General features: G+C 36.8%; 1 pseudogene; it reads right to left on the bottom strand.

Annotated features, from left to right (window-relative positions):
* Positions 1-633: 633 nt before the first annotated feature.
* On the bottom strand, positions 634-5,354 carry LOC118749553 (annotated as a pseudogene).
* Between the last annotated feature and the right edge of the window lie 16,153 nt (positions 5,355-21,507).

Here is a 21,507-nt window from a genome sequence, read left to right as displayed (position 1 = left end):
GATTTTCGGCGCACACTAATATGCATATATATATTAATTAAAATTTGTACATTTTTGAGTACAAAAGAATCGATCGGGGCAGAAACTGGTAAGTTTATAAAAATTGAGTTGTTGGAAATGTTTTATTTATCAATACCATTGATTAACAAAACACGCAGAAAAGTTCACTTCTTAAATGATTTAGGTATACAAGAAGGGGGAAAACGGAAACCCTTGAAATCAAAAGCGGTACAAATTTCTTGAGTTACATAGGCAAATGGGATTAGGTTTGCCCAAAACCTGGCAACACTGACCGTCATTTCTGAGCGGTTAGTTTTAAAAATTCCGTTGTCAAGGGAGGTTTGTGTAATGGTTTTGCGCGAAAATCGCACTGATATTTATAAAAACTTTCTCCGTTTAAGAAAAAGAGAATTTGGTGTTCATCCTATAAATCAAGAAAGGCCATATAATGGTGAATATAATCATCTGTATAAAAATCTACGCAATTTTCCAGACGGATTTTGGCAATACTGCCGTATGTCTGTAAAATCATTTGATTTATTACTGCAAAAAGTTAAACCCAGATTGACAAAACAAAGAAAATCAATTTCTGCAGAGCAAAGACTTGTTTTAACTTTGAGGTAAGTTTATTTTTTATTTATTTTCTTTTGACTTTAGTTTTTGTATAACAACATTTTGAATTTCACCTCGAACTTCTAATTTTTCCAATTTGTAAATTTTTCCATAAACGGTAATAAGCTTTTGAAAAAATTCAGGTCGTCATTGTCTTCTTTTTTCTCCAACTCCTTTTTAAGTATTTCCATTCTCTCCTTTTCTATTTTCAGAAATTCTGCATCCATACTCATTGGTGCTCTCTTTTTGTTTTTTTTTTTAGTGGACTTGGAGTGGGAAAGGTGGAAAAAGTGGTAGATGTATTGCTGGTGCTAGGCACACTGTCCATAAATATAATTTCTTCCTCACTCAGAATATCGCCAATAACACCAGTTAATACATTGTTTGCCGTACTGGCTCCAGCAAATTTCCTTCAGTGGGATCTGTAACAGCTGTGTCTTTGATGCAACTCATCATATCAAAATATGGCCAGCTTATTTTGAATGTATGGGCTTCGGAACCAGATGTTACGGGTGGAATTTTCTGCAAAGTTTTTCGGAATCTGTCCTTCAAAATTTTCCACTTTGTTTTTGCCATCCCTCCTTAAAATAGAAAACAACAGAAAATTATAATACATAATATGTAATGATGATTTTATTATTTGTAGATTTCTTGCTACAGGACATTCCTTTAGAGACTTGGCATTTGCTTTCCGAATGGTCAAAAGCACCGTCAGTAATATAATTTCAGAAACATGCGTTATTATTTGGAAAGAACTTGTTGAGGAATACATGCCCATACCAACAGAAAATCACCTTAAAAAAGTGATGAGCGAATATTATTGCCGTTGGGGGTCTCCCAACTGTTTTTGTAGCATAGACGGAAAACACTGTCAAATTAAATGTCCGTCACATTATGGGTCCCATTTTTTAATTATTTACATTATTTTTCTATTGTACTGCAAGCTGTAGCTGACGCTGACAAAAACTTTATTACAATAGAAGTGGGAGGAAGAGGGCAGCAAAGTGACGGTGATACCTTTGGAGGATCTACATTATACCGATTGCTCGAAGAAAATAAATTTAATGTTCACCCACCACAAGCACTGCCTGGGTCAAATATTGTTCTGCCGAATTTTCTGATTGGTGATAAAGCGTACCCACTCAAAACATATTGTTACGACCATACCCCCGTAGAGATTTGAATGCCCAAAATGAATTATTCAATGAACGTCTTTCAATGGCAAGATAATGCATTGAATGTGCATTTGGAATTTTAACCTTGAAATGGCGTTTTCTACAAAAAGGCATTGAAGCAAAACCGAAAACTGGAATTAATTTAATAAAATGTGCCTGCATATTGCACAATTTTGTGAGAAAATGTGATGGCGAAAATGATATTCATTATATACAAACAACTGCAACAGTAAACAATGACTCAACACCAATAAATACAGATGAACAATCCCGTTATAACAGAAGCAGCAACAGGGCTTTGAATATCAGAAGTGAATTAGCTGAGTATTTTTGGGATTTTTGGCACTAAATGTATTAAATAATAAAATAAAATAAAAACTTACCTGTGCAACCACAAACTTCACCAACTTCTGTCCATAATTTTTCTGTAACAGTCTTATTTTTAAAATTAGGTAATCTATCCTGTCACAGTAATGGGCGACTTTGTATACATGAAATTAATTGCTCTATATTAACTTTTGCCATTTCTTTATTGTTTGCCGCTCAGCGTTCGACTAAAAACTAGAACCAGTTCTATTCCTTAGCGGCGCCGCTCAGCCATTGAGAAATGCCGCCCAGCCGCTCAGAAATACCGCTCCGAAACGCCGCTCACGCTCATTGCGTGGCCACTTCACTAGTATTTCATATGTTTTAATTTTAAGCCGCTCACCGCTCAGCCGCTCGTCGCTCTGCCGCTCATTGCGTGGCCTCGACCTAACGCTGCGTTTACATAAGACAATTCGAGACAAGGCAATTGGAATATGTATTAGTTGTCAAAGAAGAGAAAAATTGTTTGTGTAACGTAGGCGTTCAGACAATTACAAAGACTTTTCAGCAACCGCCGCTATTGTCGTTTCGTGTCAATTTCGTGTAGTGATTTTGTTTTATTTGAGAAAATTGCAATAATTTATGAAAAATGTCCGTCGTTGCAACACAAATAGCAGCAATACAGCTATTGCGTGAGATATATATTCGCGAAGCGAAAATCGCAAAAAAAAAGATCGGACGTATTGGATGAAACCATTTCTGCGTAAAAGAAACGAACACAACCTCGAGGCGCATTTGCTACAAGACCTCCTTTGGAACGGCGATGAGAAGGATTTCTGAAATTTCACTCGTATTTCGATAGACAAATTTGAAGAAATTTTGCATTTGGTATGTATGCACATATATGCATATTAATACAGAAAAAATGTTAAACTATTTGTATATAAAATTAGGTAAATGAACACTTGAAAAATACAGACACTAAGCAGCGGGATGCCATTACAACAAGAACGAAATTGGTTATAACGCTAAGGTATTTGGCAACAGGGAATTCATACAAATCTTTGGAGTTTCTCTCGCGTGTTTCAAAGAGCACCATTATCCTCTTTGTTCCAGGCGTGCTACGTGCTATCTATAAAACCTTGCGGTCCGAATATTTAAAAGTAAGGGTACTTACTACCTGGGTTCGTATTTGCACACGCATGTGCAGCACATCCTCACAAAATGTGGTAAAATTACACAGAACTTCTTACCAAATTTATTAAAAACTTAGTGCTTGGAAATTTGAATCTTTATTTTAAATTGAAACTTAATCCTTTGACTACACGTGTATGTTATAGTTATTTGATTCGAGTCACGCGTTTGGACACAACAACCCAAAATCATTGTACAAATAACGAAACCGTACCCAGTAGCTAGTGCTGAACGTTCTTTCAGCACGCTTGCCAGAGTAAGGAACTTTCATCGCTCGTGTTCTAAACAAGAGCGGATATCAGTTCCTTATGTTTACAATTAACGGTTTAATAAATAAACATTAAATTTATTATATAAACAAGTCTGTGGACATTTGACAAAGCAACTTATGTCTGTCTTTTACGGACATAGAAAATAGCATATGTCGATAAAACATATTTTACTGTCAAAGAGAAAAATGGTGTAATTTGAAAGAAATGTTAAATTTTTTTATCACTATTCACAACCTTTAAAAATGCTTCACGACTTCGTTCGAAAATGGGGGACCTACGCAACCTTCCGTTGCAAGGGGGACAAAAACTCAAAATGGTGTATGACCCTTCCAATGTGGTACCTCTGGCAACCCTACCTGTCACCCAGAGCAAAGCAAGCTCATTATGTTTGTCCACATAATTTAGTCGAGACTTTCATTGCCGAACTAGTTTGGAAGTAGTAAGAGGGCTGGCCAAAGCCTTAAGTACTTGGCTGTCACTGCAAACACGTAAACTCGCCTTCACCTATTTTCCACCCCGTAGTTCATGGCCTTGAGGATTGAAAATGCTTCAGCCTGGAAGACCGGTGCATACACCCCAAGAGAAAAGTGGAGCTTTCCCCCATTAATATTTGCGGTATTAAATCAGTATACAGTCTGTTCACGTTGATGGGGTTTTCAAGTTCTCGAAGAAACGATCGGGGCTATGGAGGGGCAAAGATGGCGTTTTCGAAAAACGGGCCGTATTCTGCACTTGTTCCACGCTTCTTCGTATGGATTGTGCAGTGCATATTGCTACAGGCCGTAACCTGCCCCGACAATTGCCAGAGAACCACGTAGGTTTCACTCGAGTCTCCTTGACAACACCGACAACCACATCTGTACAAAAATTAACAAGACAGAGCCACTATTGTGCCCACTTTTCCACCACGGCGCCTTTAAATAGGATGAATTTTTGCAAACAAACGTTTTTATCATATTATCTATAGATGATTGATATATAGGTATTTCTTAATTTTCAGACATCATGCTTAAAGGCAGAGGCAATTTCAAAAGAGACGTTATCTTATCCTTTGACTTCCTCGTTAAAATAGAGGCATCCAGGAAACTCATCTCCTCAAACCAAAATAATGAAGGCTTGTACAGGTCTGCGGCATCACAACCAGACTTTTTGATCTGCTCCACCTGCTTCTTTTCAATTATGTACGTGCTTCTCAACGACTTGAGCTTATTTTTAACGCATTCCTCTGTCATGTTGCATTCTCTTCCGATTTCTTCTAGAACCTAATTAGTCAATAAGATGAAAAAAATGTTAGCATTATTTATTTTACAACGCTGAATTGATCCACAGTTGCTCTTTGTCTACGCTGATGGACCAGAAGGCTATTGAGGATATGCTAATAAGTAATGCCGTAAATACGAACATGCACAGCACCTGCTCCTACTGTCCCACATGATGGATCCTGTTGATTATTTTCCATTGTGCGGCGGCCCGTCATAAACATGAAGAGGCGCTGTTCAATGCCTGCATCAGCAGGGTGAGCACGGGAAATATTAATATCAACGACCTGCAGTCGCGATCAAGAGGCGCCTGCAAGGCTACGAAGTATATCCCATGTTACGTGCTTGGAAAATACCGTAAACACTTTTTGACCAAAAGTCCACTAACACTTTTATATGAATAATAAATAGCTGCATACCTTCTTTTTCAAGTCATCGCGGCGATAAGAGAAACTGTTGGTATTCCACAGCAACTCACGCTCCCGGAACAGGGAAATTATTTTCAGCATTTCCTCCTGCTTTTCGTGCTTATCCATTCAATTTACCCTTCACAATTATAAATTTATACATGTTATATGCATTACCAAGCAATATTTCAATAACATTTACCAAAATTTCCAAGTAGAAATTAATTTTTTCCAAATTGCGCCTTCTTTTCTGATTATGTTTTGATTTTTTCCCCAAATTACAGTGAAATGTCAGTCAATTGGCCGCTTACTTCAAATTATTTGCCAAATTTACTGTCTTCGAAAAATCAAAGACAGTGACGAGGACAATGATTGAAGTGTGAATGTATTAGTAAAAAAATGTGAATGTATTACTATTGTCTTCACAAAATTGTCCTATGTAAACCCCAAATAATAAACGTGTTCTCCAACCAGAAATATGGTCAAATTTGGCTAACCCGAACACATTAGCGCACACAAGGGTTTGGGTTTTGGGGTTCAAACCCCCCCTAAAGCTAATAACCTCAAATACAAACTGTATCTTAAAGCTAAGAATCCAGCTCTCAAGGAAATCATAAGAAATATTTATTATAATTTCTGTTGCTTGATAAAAGCGCTCTGCTTTTGCTGTAAATTTTCATGAGAAAATAATATACGCCCATTTTTTTCTTGAGAGCTGCAAACTGGTTTAAGAAATTTTGGTAGAAGAAAATGTCTTTTCCATTTCTTGTCCGTCGTTTTATATGAATTTTTCGTTTTTCTTAAGAGTTCGGATAATTTTTTCGGTATTCGAAATATTAAAAAATGTGAAATCGTGAAAAATCACCATCTCTATCGAAAACCAGAAACCAGAAATCGAAAAAATTAACATAAAAGTGTAAAAATTTTGGAATCAATAAATTTCTTTTTACTGACTCTCTTTTAAAATTTTTTATTAGGCACTTTTGAAAGTTGAGCTCATCTTGAGTTTATAGAACTTTTTATTAAACAAGTAGTTTTTAAGGAAAGAACACAACCGACTTCAATTCTCATATACAAATTTACGTGTACCGTTAATTTCTTCATGATCCAATCATCGGATCTAAACCAAATTACGGGACGACCCTTGAGGTGTCATCTTTCCAATAAAAAAAGAATTATTGAAATCGGTTCACGTGGTCCCAGGTTATGTATTCCGACGAATTGATAACCTCCCCTTTTTTTGAAGTCGGTTAAAAATGTTTGAGTTCTGTTAATCTTATGTAAATAAAGTGCAGTTTATGAATTTTATACCGTTTATTTATTTATTACATACTGTACATAAAACTTGCATAAATGTATTTCAAAGAGCGTATTATCTGAAGAGAATTTTCAGTATATTCCGGTGATATCTCCAGAAATATAAAACCCCCCTAAAATATATTCCTGGGTGCGCCCCTGCCCGAACAAATATCGTGTAACATGGTTGAATGCTCAATGACCAGATAGAGAACTCATTTTACTGTAAACAAGCTCAGGGTAGCATATGATTGGCATTATTAATTGCATCGCAAGCTTTCTCCTAACCTGGACCGGCGTATAGTTTGCAGAGATTCGTAAATTTCGTAGGATGTTGTAAACTTTGCTAACTATCGAATTCACATAATCGCACATGTTAAGCTAGTATTAATGATGAAATTAGTCACTTTAGACACAAGTTTTAGACACTTATCAGCTATATATAAGGGCGGTACGTTTGAAAAATTTATTCGTTTTTTAGGGACCGGCAGCACATAGGATTTATTCTCTGTTTAGACACAGTTCATTTCTCCTCGCCCATGCAAAGATGGATGTTATGTCATTATTAAGCCTTGCACACAGGTCATGTGTCCTCATGATTTCCAGACAGGTATAGTTGGATGTCATCCGCATATGCATGCATATATACATGATGGCATGCAGAAAATATGTCATTTATAAAGAGACTGAACAATAGTGGACCCAGAATAGAGCCTTGGGGTACACCAGCTAGCATTGGTTTAAGACCAGGGGTATTAGAGCCAATTTTGACACACTGAGTTCTACCCGATAGTAGCTCCGCATTAGACGCGTTGCGGAATCCCCGAAGCCAAAGAGGTTTTTTTAATTTTATGCAAAGTAAGTCGTGGTTCACGGAGTCAAAAGCTTTAGATAAGTCAAGTAGGCCTAATAAAGTCAGCTGGTTTTTGTTGAAAGGTCCTCTAATTTCATCTAAAATTTTTAAGATTTCCGTGGAGCAGCTATGCTTTGCTCTGAAGCCTGACTGAAACGGGGACAGCAGGGTAAATCTGTCAATATGGTAATGAATTTGTTCAGACATCAATAACTCGAAGACTTAAGTAAGTGCGGGTAAGATACTAATAGGTCGAAAATCATTAGGATAACACGCTGCCCCGGTTTTAGCAACTGGCTGAACCGTGGCAACTTTCCACGCATCAGGGAAACATGACGTTGTGATACTATGATTGATGACGTGGGTGAGAGTAAGCAGAATATACGGGGTAATTAGTTTTACAAATTTAATTGGAATGCTATCCGCTCCTACTGCATTTGACCTTATTTTATTAATATACATTGCTACTTAAACCTCTGGCACAACTTCAAACTCAAAATTTTTACGAACAGGCGAATGACAGGGAATGGAGCAAATCAGCACAGGATGAAGTAACACGGTTGACAAAGGCATCATTGAGGTCTTCAGGACTAAGGGAACAATTAGGACTGTCACTAACATGTACACGAAGGTTTTTTAAGTTACGCCACAGAACATGATTTGGCAGTGAGGTGTCTAACATTTTGCTATAATACTTGCATTTTTCACGCTTTATGGTGGCCGTGGTCTTATTTCGGACAAGTTAATACGCACGCTAGTTGTCCTCAGTGCAGTTCTTTTTCCAGGAGGAATATTTTTTATTACGATGCATTATCAACGCACGAACCGATTTGTTGAACTAGGGTCATGAGGGAGATCTACCGCGGTAAGTGCGAGTTGGTACGTGAATCCTATATAGGTCTAAGATAATCTAATTTAAAAAGGGTAATTTCTCATGCACTGAGCTTAGAGCCCAGCAAGCAGACCTGTTAATACGCGATAAGTCACTTAAAAGACTAGTTACGTCCAGTAAACGATAGTCTGGAAAGATGGACGGACTGGTTACTATACTATGTCGGTCAAACTTAATATCAAACGCATAGTAAATGAGATCATGGTCCGAGATAAATGAGATTTGGTCAAATATTAAAACTATTGACATATCAGACACAATAAAATAATCGAGCAGGCTAGGACAACAGTTTTGCCCATAGCTTGTGGGTGCCGATAAATTAACCAAATCTAGACCAACACCAGTTACCTAATCTAACAAGCGAGAACAATACGAGTCATTACCCAACAGTTTAACATCTCCACAAATAATAATATCATTATAATCAACAGCGACAGACGACAACATAATAAAATATTCATTCACACTACAACATTTATGCGGGTTATAAATACAAGAAAAAACAACTTTGGAAAATGAACTAGACACTTCAACCAACAGATGATCAGTAGTGCTATCAGATGTTCCTGATATAAACCGAGTTTTTAAATAGTTTTTACAGTATATAGCGACACCACCACCTTTCTTAACCTTTCTATCCGTCCTATAAATCGTGTAACCGTTTATGTCAAAAAGGGCGTCCTTTACTTCAGGTCTAAACCAGGTCTCGGAAACACAAATGACATCAACATAAGAGGATTCAAATATTCCTCTAATGTCACCCATTTTTCCCCTATTCAAGCTGTGCGCATTAAAGTGCACAACATTGAACCCATTTTGCCGCCTGCACAAAATATTCAGCATTGCAAGGCTATTGTCCGCAAAGCCATTCGGACTACTAATGTTCGCACTCATTTTGGGCAGAAGAATTTAAAGCAACTTAAAGGTAGCGAAAACAAGAACATGTCAGAAAATCCAAACAAAACAAATAGAGTTGCGCTATCTACATTACAAAAGTAAACAAAAAACAGAACAACAAACCTGCAATCAAACAAACGCGCAGTCTTACAACTAGCTAAACTGCTCCAAATCATCTTCGCACGAAACTTTGGTTGGCTGGATGGCTTTGACATCGGTCTGTCTTACGTGCACACAGCCGCGAAGGTGAATGCAGACCACAATTTCCCCTCACGCCGAAGTTTTATGGCCGCTTGCAGCAGTAGCTTGTTCTCTTTGCTAAGGCTCTCATATAATTGAAAATTCCCCTGTATACCAGGGGGTTGCAGGGGAACAGCAGTTTTCATGCGCTTGCGATATTCGCCGAGGGCGCGGAGAGTACGATTGCGATGAAGAGGTGACGTTTTATTAGGGGGAGCAGTGACCGATATAACAAACAAGCGGGGATTTAAATTTTTGGTTTATTTATTTTAAACAACGAAATGCAATTATTGATGCGCGCCGCATCAATATATATATCTTGGTGAATATATATATATCCTTTTCTTGGTGAATATGTATATCTTTTTTTTTTCATTGGGACTTTACTTAAATGTGCAGTTGATATAAACGTCTCTGCGGCACAAGTAATGTATAGTTCTTTAATACTCAGGTAAATTATTATCTGGGTTACAAACGTCTATATTAGCTGGGTTACTTGGCATAAAATTTAGTTTGACAAAAAAATACAATATAATTTATAGTTACTTTCAAAATTGTTATATAAATTATGCAATCTTTGTGGCTCACTTTGAAATTATATCTTCATTCGATTGACAACATCCAAAATACTTGACAAAAATAAATAATAAATTTTTATTGGTGCGGAATCAATTTTTTGGGCAAGAGCTCGCACTTGGTTCACACCGTCATCGAAACAAAACATGAATAATACTAGCAACGCGGTCCACTGTGACACTAAACGCTCATCAGCTTGCTTCGATGGTAACCAGTGCACGTTTGACAGTCTAAGGGCCGGTTACTCAATGTCTGGTTAACGCTAATCCCCGGTTAAACATAGTTATCGACTCCCTGTTGTATGCATGGAGTCGTAGACGTCGATAACGATGTTTTACCGGAGATTAGTGTTAACCGGACATTGAGTAACCGGCCCTAAAAATTGTATGATTTTTTAAACCAACGTAGTTTTGAAACTAGGCAAATTCATCCACCATTTTAGCGCTATGTGCGAAGAAATTGTAAACTTCTTTGGAAAAGTTTTTCGACTTCTACGGGAATTTGTTTGCACAATTGGAAAAGTATCAACATTTAAAAAGAAGTATCCCTCCAAAATTCATTGAAAAATGTATCACTTTTGATCAACTTGGATCAAAACGGTCACACGGCTTCTACAGATTCTGTTAAAAAAGCCGTGGTAGGACAGAAATGTCAGGTGGAGACCGCAAATTTCTACTATTAAACCACATCTGTCTTGCCGAATTTCTTACCATCGCTGTCTTAACATCAGCTGTCATTTTGTAGTTTGACAACTCAGTTTTCATTTTACCCCGCCATCTACTTTGGGTACGGATCGATCTGATTGACTTGACGCTATTTTGAAAGTTAAATGTTAAGACAGCAAGTTGTCCACACGAGAAAATGGGACAAAGTTAAAACAGACACATTTAGTAGAAATTGAGATGTGGGGTTAGGTAGCTCAGAGCTTCGTAAAGTGTGTTCCGCGGAACCCAAGGGTTCAGTAGAAAAGTCACCCGGGTTCCGCGAGATCAATTTTGGTATGAATGAGCACGGCAGTCGGTTTGAGTTGCACACAGAAAGAAAAGTTCTATAAAAAGCTAGACCGAGACGCAACTATCTATTTTCAAGTATACATACGTATGTACTTGTAGTTGGTATGATTGCTGTACTGAGTGCCATACCTACATAAGAGCGTTGAGCTTGCGTTGCTACCTTGTTTTTTTTTTTAACCGGTGTGTTGTTGGCCGCTGTAGCCTAAGAATTATATACAACTTTTTACAAGGAACGCGATGAATTGCCAAATGAAATGTGAAATGTCATAACTAGGCACTTGGTAAATCCCCTGGAATCTTATTCAGATTATTTTTCGGATGGTAGTAGTACTATCGGTTTGGTACAAAATCCATTTACGAAGCATTCATAGCAGGGATAGAAAATCGAAATTTCAAATTGTGTCTAATTTGACAATAAAAATGTACCTTTTTCCTGTCAAATGTACCTAAAAAGTAGCTCACGATTTTTTTTTTAACTTTTTTTTATTATTTCCAGACAATTGGTAACAATTTAATAAATTTATACATTATTTGCATTATTAAGAAAGTGATTAATATATCAGTACAGTTGAATTAACAAACAAAAGAATGACGGAATTTTAATGTTCGCACCCTCTAGGATTGTACTATACCGAAACAAGTAGTTTTTATTTGGAATTAAAAAAATATTTATGGGGGCGCTCAGAGCGCTCAAAGTTTTCCATGGATTTTATATGGGGAAAAACAAGTTTTTGTAGAAATGGTATAGAATTCTTGAAAATTAATATTTTTCGATCGGAAAACTTTGTTTCTCTTATACAGATTTTCAATAATATTACCTAATTGTTTATTTAACCATTTTCTATTATTAACTATTTCTTATAGGACCCCTAAAACCCTCAAATATGCAATGCGGGACCCATAAGAATCGCTTATATTTAAAAATGGTAAAATAAACAATCGGAAGCAGCGTTTTCCGATCAAAAAATATTTATTTTCAAGAATTCTATACCATTTCTACAAATACTTGTTTTCCCCCATATAAAATGCATGGAAAACTTTGAGCGCTTTGACCGACCTCTAAATATCTATACATAGTATAAAGGAAAGTCGAGATTCTTCGTACGCGGTAATCTCGAGAAGTACTGAACGGATTTTGACAAGATTTTCTCTAATATATTCTGTATCGATAGGAGAGTGACCTTTTTAATTTAGAATTTTAATAGGGTTTCCATCTGTTAAGAAAATTACTATATTCAATTCTAATAAGGGTAGGCGTCAGTTCTGCACCGTTACTGCCAAATGAAAAGACTTAGCCTCTGGATGTGTACTAATATATTATTTTTCTGAGTAGGGCTGCCACCTGTTTAAAAACTATAAGATCTTCACCGTTCGTTGGATAAAAAATGAGATATCAAGTGAAAGTGCATGGCCTTCGCATGTACAAAAACTTTAAGTTTTTTGAATGGGGTTGCCACCTATTTAAAATTACTTTCTTCTATACATAGTATAAAGCAAAGGCGAGATATTTTAACCACGCTACTGAATGGATTTAGACAAGATTTTTTATGTATATAATAAACGGAGTACATGATGACATATTTCTTTCTCCAAATACGTATGTAAATGTACATACATATGCATACATTTAGTGCGTGGCAAAGCCTCGCGCATCCGCGGCGGGCTAGTTTTTTGCTAAAAAAAAAACAGAGGTACAATTTTTTCGGTATCATTTATTCATTTTATTTAACCCTGCTTATAAACAGCAGGCTTTCTAATAATTACGTTTGATTATACGTGTTTGAGAATTACAAAAATATATTGAAAGTAAAAGTACTTAAAAAAGTATTTAAGAAAATTACAGTAGTTTACACAACTTAATCATTTAATATATTGGCTTTGAATCGCAAACAGTTAACAACACAGAGATACACCATCCTGCCTGTAAATTGATCGGTCAGTTGGAGTATATGCATTGAATTGCTTTCTAACTCTTTTAGAAGAAGTCCCAGGTAGTCCCTAAAGGAACAATAAATTGGGCACGGGAAGGGCAGAGGATTTTTTCTAGGATTTCCATTTGGCCCAGATTGCACTGCGTACATAAAGCATTTGGGTCTATTCTGTAAACCAGGCCTTTGATACAAAACCTTATGTAGTACTTCGTGGACAGGCGAACTTGAGCTAAAATTTTACTTGCTTATCCATCGTTGCAAGCTAAATAAATTCCTGCCAGAGTACATTCAGATTACATATATTTCCGCCTTTAATTATTATTTGCTTCTTCCGTACTTTCAACTCATTCACAATTTAAATTCACACACATGCAGTATAGCTACTTTGCTAGAAAGCGCTACAAACGTGAGGAGTTTTCACTGTTCACAAATAATTTAATAAAGGAACTTGTCCACATTGCATAGATTTCTTGTTGCCGCAATGACCTGTTGAAAATGATATATGAGTTGCCATTTCTCCTTGTTTACGAAAATTTTCTTTTTTTTTTTTTGCGAGCAGCATATGCACATAGTGTTTAATATTGGTATTTATTTGGCTATCATCTAATTGTACCTAAATTGAGCTCTGTGTACCGAATGTACCTTTTGGTTCGAAAAAGTCGGAAAAGGGTACAATTGTACCTACTTTTTCATCCCTGATTCATAGATCTCCAGGGTACTTCGACATTGAAACACGCATTTAAATCTGTGTCTCTGTAAGATTTTTCTGTTAGTGTTAAGAATAAATATCATGAAGTCGCTAAAAAGGCAATCTTAACTTTGCTTCCTTCTGCCATAACGTACTCTGTCGACAGGGTTTTCAGATTACACTCATGGGCCATTCCATTGTGACTAGTGGGACATTTTACTCCAGAATGTGATCAATTTTGAATTTTAACTATGTCGTCGGAACTTATACAACAGCGAAAGATATTTTTTAACATAGAATGATAACTAATGTATAAAATTGCTTTAACAAAAATACCAAACGATTTCTTAGTTTTATGTAACTATCATTTGAATGAATGTGACTGGTGGGACATTGAAAATAACTCTATTTTACCCTTGTGCACTCAAAGATGAATTTTAGCCAAAACACTTAATTTGCACGAACGATGTAGTTGTGTTGTGAATGAATTATACACTTTCGAATTAAATAAAGTAGGTTTATATAATCTTTATAGAAAATATTTAAAGTTGTGACTGCTGGAACATCTCCTTGTGGCTGGTGTAAAGTACTTATGTATGAAATAAAAGTTTCTATATACAAAAATTACAACTTCTTCTGATTTGTTTAATATTTTCCCACAGGTTAATGAAATGTAGTCATTTAAACAGAGGTTACTACTGAAATAGAGATAATTAGGGCATATTTAAATTTATGTCGTTCTCCTCTTTTCAATGGAATGACCCTTATACAAAAAACAAATTCATGTCGAAGTTGAATGCTACCCCAGAAATGCGCATGCAGCTTTCAGACATTATATCGAACTACTATTTTATACAATAGTTAAAAACAGTGAAATAATTTCATTCTTAACATTAAAATTTAAAGTATGTATACTATTTCCAACGAAAGGTTTTATTCATATTTAAACTGCACTGCCTTCGATTTTTAGTAATTTGATATGGGGTTCCAAAAAATGAAAGGTGATTTGTAAGGGTTCCATCATCTTAGAAGTTTAAGAACCCCTGAGGTAGCTAATCATATGTATGTACATACATACATGTAGGTTATAAATACAGGGTAAGTATATATTTTGGTAACTATCCAAACTTAAGCGTTTGAAGCTGAATAGTTTAATTCTAATGGCCAATTTTAAGTGAATATTTAAACGGCACTTAAGTTTAATTGTGGATTGTTGTTTAAATGACATTTAGCTTTCGTTGGGTTTCAGATCAACTTTGTTTAAATATGCCAAACAGTTGCCAGCACTGCTGCTTGTTCCTTGAAATTGTTGTTGCATTTGCTTGTTTGTTTTTATTTTGTGCTGAACAGCTGATTGTTTTTTGGTGGGATTTGGTGGGATTGATTAAACAACATACATACCAATCAATGTTGGTTGTGTGGTACAAACACAGGGCTGGATATCTCATATTTAAATAGCCAATATTGGCCACTTAAGTGCAGATTAAATGTATGATCTGAAAATGAATAGTGGAGGTTAATCAACAATCTCTACTTAATTAGGTCATCTGAAATTGGGCCTAATATACATTTTAATGTAAGTATTTATATGAAATATATTAAGGTATTTTTAAAGAGTATTTTAATTAGAAAATATTATGTTTGGATCCATGTCCTCAACATGCCGGCGGGCCTGCGGCAACGTGACTTCTACGAGGTCTTGCAGTTGCTCAAGCTTTTCATTCGATTGTTTGAACAACGCTCGGATGCGCATTGGAAGGCGGGTCGACTTTTTTGACTCCAAGTCGGGTGCGTCTTCGTGCCGGCTTGAGCTAGTCTCTGTAACGCCGCGGGACCTGTAAATATATGGTCGAAGTACGTTGTTAGTTTTGAGCATGAGAGTTGTAAAGAGATTACAAAAAATAAGAGAGAGTATAGGAGTGAATATTAGGAGAAACGAGTTTCCGCCGGGCTTTGCGATGGGTGCACTTATTGTGTTGTGTGTTTACTAGCTAATGCACTTTTGGTAGCCCATGAGTAAATAATGTTTAAGATAACATGAGATGCATTATTCGAGAAATGCCTAGTCGTCGGTATAATCTTAGCTTCTGTTGAAGATTGCGGATTAGAGACGGATTTAATAAATTGCGAGCGGTAGCACTTTTTGATAATGGAATGATTACTGCCTGTCGCGATTGCGGTTTTTGATTCAAAGCATAATAAGCCTTGCAATTCTGATTTTTACTGACTTCAACAAACTTTCTGCTGAAAAAAGCAACGAAAAAGTCGATGGTGATTATGGAAACGGCACTTGAAAAACGTAATGGTATTTCTTCCGTCATCCTGAAGAAACCACAGTCATCGAAGTGTTAGGATCATCGTGTTCTCTTATCGTCATGGGGAGACGTTCGAGCAGTTCTTTGGGATTGTGAGATGTGCCAAAATGTTTCTTTTGCTTTGAACGACGAGTGTCGATTGTGTTTGTCATGCATTAATTTATTTTTGTGGCTGAGAGTTTTGACTGCTGTGAACCATAGATAAGTCTCTCATGGGCAATATGACAATTTGAGATAAGAGATTTGATCTTATGGGGCTGGAGTTTGAAAATAAGGACCTGCTACTTAGAGGTGTAGCTGTGGTCTTTTTGTGTTTGAGTTCCGAGTTTTAGAGTTAGAGTGTGGCAAAGGGGATCTGCTACTAAGAGGTGTAGTTAAGGTCTTGCCTGAGCTTGGATTCGGAGGCTCAGAGTTAGGGTAGGGCAATGAGGACCTGCTACTGAGAAGTGTAGCTGTAGTCTTTCCCGAGTTTGAGTACGCCTTAATTTTCATTGACGATAGTCGCCCTGTCAGGCAGGAATTTTCCGGGACAGGTGCTCTTTTGTGATGAGCTGCAGTTGAGATAACTTTAGTGCATCGAGGGAAGTGTTTTGAGGCTCCCATGCTGTATTTTTCTGCTTTATTTTGAGTGCAGCTTAGAGTTTGAGATAGTGGGCTCTATAAGTTTAACCGTGGAGTGTGTAATGAAAACCTCTTTGAAGTAGAACCTGTATTCGAGCTTTTGTCTTTTGTGGTCGGACTTGGAGCTTTTGGATTTAGGTTCGCTGTGGTAGAGTTAAAGTCGTTTGAGATAGAACTTTGCGAGAGTAAGTATTTATCCTCTGGGGTAGAACTTATCCAATGTATATTAATGTTCTTGAGCTGAGAGTTGGGGTATGAGCTCTGTGAAGTAGAGCTTTCGTCCTTTGAGGTAGGTGGGCTATTCACGTTCTTCGGCGTTGAACTTGTGAATTTGGAGTTTTCAGTGTTTGAGCACTGAATATTTATTCGATTGTCCACGACAATCATACAATGCTCATAGTGGATTTCAAGCGCGTCTCAGGCGAGCGCGAAGTTCTTGCCATTTATGGCAAAGTTTTTTATAATGAGAGCGGCTACTCCGCGAGTTTTCTGTGTCAATTGGATAGGAGATCATTTTAGGTTCTTTATGTACACCGCTGTGAATCTGTCTTTGAATGGTGACCAGTCTTCATATTCTCCTTTGAAGACTTCACAGGCAGGTACTTTGGAAATATTGGCGAATCAGGTCGAATACGGCATATCGACATGCTCTTAGTGGGTCTCGAGTTTGTCTGGAGTTGAAGCCGATGTCATTGACATTTTCATATATTGCATTACACGAATTTCTGATGCTTTTGTCCATATTGCTCAGCTGTATGTTTTCGATCGCGGCGTCCACCAGATTGAACTGATCCAAGTTTTTCTTGAGTTCTGCGTCGGTGTGGTCCGTTGCGTTTATGTTCCACCACTCCTCGCAGAATTTATTGAACCTGGTTACCTCGTAGAGGAAATTGTTGTGATTGTCTTCGTAGGTCTGGGGAATTGACCGAGAAAGAGGGGCTTGTTGAGTTTGAAGGATTCGAGATTGGCATTTTTCTTGTTGGTATGCCATTGTGGTGGTAAGCAGTGCGCGCTTCCACTCCGCAGCACCTGGGTGCAAACCCTGGTCAAAGCAACATCGCAAAAAATATAGAAAAAAGGTTTTTTCTTAACAGCGGTCGTCCCTCGGCAGGCAATGGCAAACCTCCGAGTGTATTTCTGCCATGAAAAACAGCTTCTCATAAAAATACAATCGCCGTTCGGAGTCGGCGTAAAACTGTAGGTCCCTCCGCTTTGTGTGACAACATCAAGGCGCACGCCACAAACCGGATTAGAAGCTCGGCCAAACACTAACATATGTGTAAGCGCCAATCTATTATTATTATTATTATGCCATTATTAGTTTAAGAGAAATATTGAGATGCTGGGTAAATGGTTGAGACGTGGAAGTATTGGGATTGGGATTACTGAGCTGATGTATAAGTGTAAACTGATTGAGATCTTTTAAGTATTGAGTGAGAAAATATTTGTGAGACTATATTATTTTATTAATACGACTATTTTATTATTGTTTTGCTTTAATTTTATTTTAATTATTTATTTTTATTCGGTAGGGCTAAATTTATTAACTTTTTTATTTAATTTATTACTTTAGTGCGAATATTATTGTAGCACATTTTATTGTGGGTGGGTGCTATCTTTTGTTACACGCTGTACTTCATGGAGTTGTATACATATGTACATATATGTAAACTAGGAATGTTCCATATCGTATCGATTTTTCTGAATATCGATATTTCATGGCACAATAATCAATTTTTTGAATCGATATTCCAAGGTCGATATATCGAAGACTTCGACACTTTACCTGCAATATCGATATTTAAGTTGAAATTTAAGACCTGTATGCAGCTCGCAAGAAAAGCAAAAACTCCATATAAAATGACGTACAAAAAATGGGTAAGAAATTTTCTTGAGTCAAATTTTCTTAAGGCAGTTCTTAAGAAATTTACTACGTTTTCTACTACGGTTTTCTAAAGTTTTTTGTGAAAAAAAACAGCACAAGGCAACCCAGTTTTGCAACAGAAATGTATGCCCGTTGAATTATTTATTGAGGAAAGAGTAAGGGCAACAGGCTGTGAGGTATCAAAAACGTCAAAATTCCTTGGACACACACACGAAATAATTGCAATCTTTTCTTGACCGTTTTCTTGAGAGCTGCATACAGGATATTATTTTTCATCAACAAAAAGTGTATGGAAAAATACTAAAGTAAGTTTAATCAGCAGCTTGTGTGATTTACCCTGGGATTCAATAATTCAGTCTGGTCTCAAGTCACTAAATTTGAGATTAGAAATTAGTGACAATTTTTGTGACTTGAGATGATTTGGCTATTCAGTAGGAGAGTCACAAATTGTTCACCAAAAAAGTGTGATGAAAACAAACACAGACAGTCTGGCTAAATGAGTTTAGCTGTTCCCCCCTATTGTCTATGGTGAATGGCTCCGTGGAGCAGCAGCAACCCTGCCTAAGCGCCCACTCACCACGGCCCGTTCCCCCCACGTACACATAATACACCTACACACACACATATACATATGAATTGTACTTACACACACACACACACATGAACTACAAAATAACATAAAACAAAACACAATTTTGCGATTACCGAGCCGACAAGACGTGTTCCCGCTGTACCTCCGCCTTCTCAGCGTTAATAAATTTAAATTGTAAATATCTTAAACAAAAGGAGTTAATTTTTATCGGAAAAGTGGTGAGTGTGCCCCCCTAAAAGTGTTGCCCCTGGTGTAAGAGTAACGACAGTCAACTGATAGTGTTTATGTATGCCTTTTGCCGCGCCGCCCGAAGAGTCGCAATGGCCGAGTGGTCAAAACATTGGGCTGCCGGTCGAGAGGGTCCGGGTTCGAGGACTCCTCGGGCGTAGAGGATTTTTTATATATTTTTTATTTAGTATTTTTTTAATAATCTTTAGATTTTAATGTTAAAAAAAATTAATGTTTTTTTTACAATGGATTTGTATGAAAGGAAACGAATTCTTATTGAACAAATTTCTTCGCTGCTTATTCGCGTTTTCTTTTTTAATAAAATGGAAAGCAATTAACTTTTTCTCCATATTTTTATTTTTGAGACCTGCTTTTAGCCAGCTAACAAGTTAGTGACTTTTTTGGAAACTAGAGACGTGAGACAGCGTACTGAATACCAAATAGTCTCAAAATCCAAGCTCACCACCAAAAGTCACTATTAGTGACTAGAGACCGCTTACTGAATGCCAGGGTTATTTAGCTCTTAAGTTTGACAAACCGCTTGAGTCGACCGGCTTGCCGTTTTAATCCTCAGTAAATATACAGGATGGAAATAACACAATTAGGTGAGTTGATAAGCAGGTCTAATATTCTATTCAATTGGGAGTAGGATTTTCTACATCGATTTTTCCGATATCGATATTGTTCACCCCGATATATCGCCATATCGCTTTTACATGCAATGAATTAAATCGATTCATGATATCGATACTTTCTTAAATATCGAAAATTCCTAATGTAAACCTACGCTTATGTACATACGTATGTATGTATGTATCAGTGATGGAAAAGTAGGCACAATAGTGCCATTTTTGGCACTTTCATTCACAGAGGTACTTTTGGCGGTTTTGGCACAATCATAAAATACAGATATTTAGAATAAGCTGCCACTATACAACAAAAAATCACATACCACATTATAGATTAAAAAAATACAAAAAGTGAAAAATAAAAACACTAAACAATTAAAATAAGGGTCGTGAGAAATATTTACAAACCATTGAATTCTATTGTGAACTAGCCTATGCCCGCTTTCTTCGCAGCGCCTAATAAGAACTTTTGCATTGGCCAATGCAAAAGAGCGTTTAAAAGCAAAAATTGTCTGTAAAGTCAAAATTTTTGGTTTAAGTTGAAACCACTAAGGCGCAGTATCCTCCTCACACATAGGCCAATAATAGTAACGCTATGATACCATACGGAATACCAATCCCTTTCTGTGTCATGAGCTTTACCGATGGTCTTATTTCCACCTGTGAGATCTCTGCCAAGCATGCGTAATCTTTTTCTATGATCTTGCAACTACAATATTGGTGCGATGCGTATGCCAATAAAAGTTCTTGTAACCCTAAACGGGTAATCTTCGTCGTTTCGACGAACACTGTTACTCTTTCTCCGTTTTTCTCTGCAGTCGCTCGTCATATTGGACTCTCTTTTGCAATAACGTTAGTTGGAATTGTGCTTTGAAGCTGAGCAGACGTTAAGCAGCGTGAGCATAGCGTGTTTCTTTTTTCCAGCAAACAAAAACGCTCGTCGTCGAAACGACGAAGTTTACCTTTTGAGTGACTTTTTAGTTTTTCGGGCATATGATTATTTAATTATTCTTTTGTATTTTATATGTATTATAGTGAATTAAAATGTCACGACATTTGGGATTATCGGATGATTTAATAGAAAAATTTTTGAATGCTTGTAACGACGGCGATTTCGATGCACCTACCTACCTACCTAACCTAATAAACCTAACCTAATAAAATACCTAAACCTAATAACCTAACCTAATAAAATCATTTATTTACTCCCCTCATGCAACGAAGAGGCAACTATAAATGAAGGAACATCCAAGCCCAGCATGATTGAGTTTTACAATCAAACGAAAGGAGGCGTCGACACATTTGATCAAATATGCGGTAGTATGTCGACTTCACGTAGAACCAATCGATGGCCTATGTGCATGTTTTATGGCAAAAAGGCAAAATGTGTTTTAAAAAAAGTAAAACGGCATATTTTTTTAATTTTGTTGTGAACTTCCTTTATGTACAATGTGCATGTCCAATTAAAGATATATATTAAAAAATACATACAGTGATCAAGAAATTATAGCCAAACCACTTTTTGCCAAGTTTTAACGTGTTATTACCGTTGATTTTTGGCAATTTTTTTCACGCTCTCTTCCATATAAAATTTTTTTTTCGAAAATGCTCTATATGGAAAAAATG

This window comes from Rhagoletis pomonella, unplaced genomic scaffold, assembly GCF_013731165.1.
Source record: "Rhagoletis pomonella isolate Grant_MI unplaced genomic scaffold, Rhpom_1.0 Rhpom_scaffold_00019, whole genome shotgun sequence".
NCBI classification, from domain to species: domain Eukaryota; kingdom Metazoa; phylum Arthropoda; class Insecta; order Diptera; family Tephritidae; genus Rhagoletis; species Rhagoletis pomonella.
The sequence above is the reverse complement of the archived record's forward strand: the minus strand, read 5'-3'. Positions and strand labels throughout refer to the sequence as shown.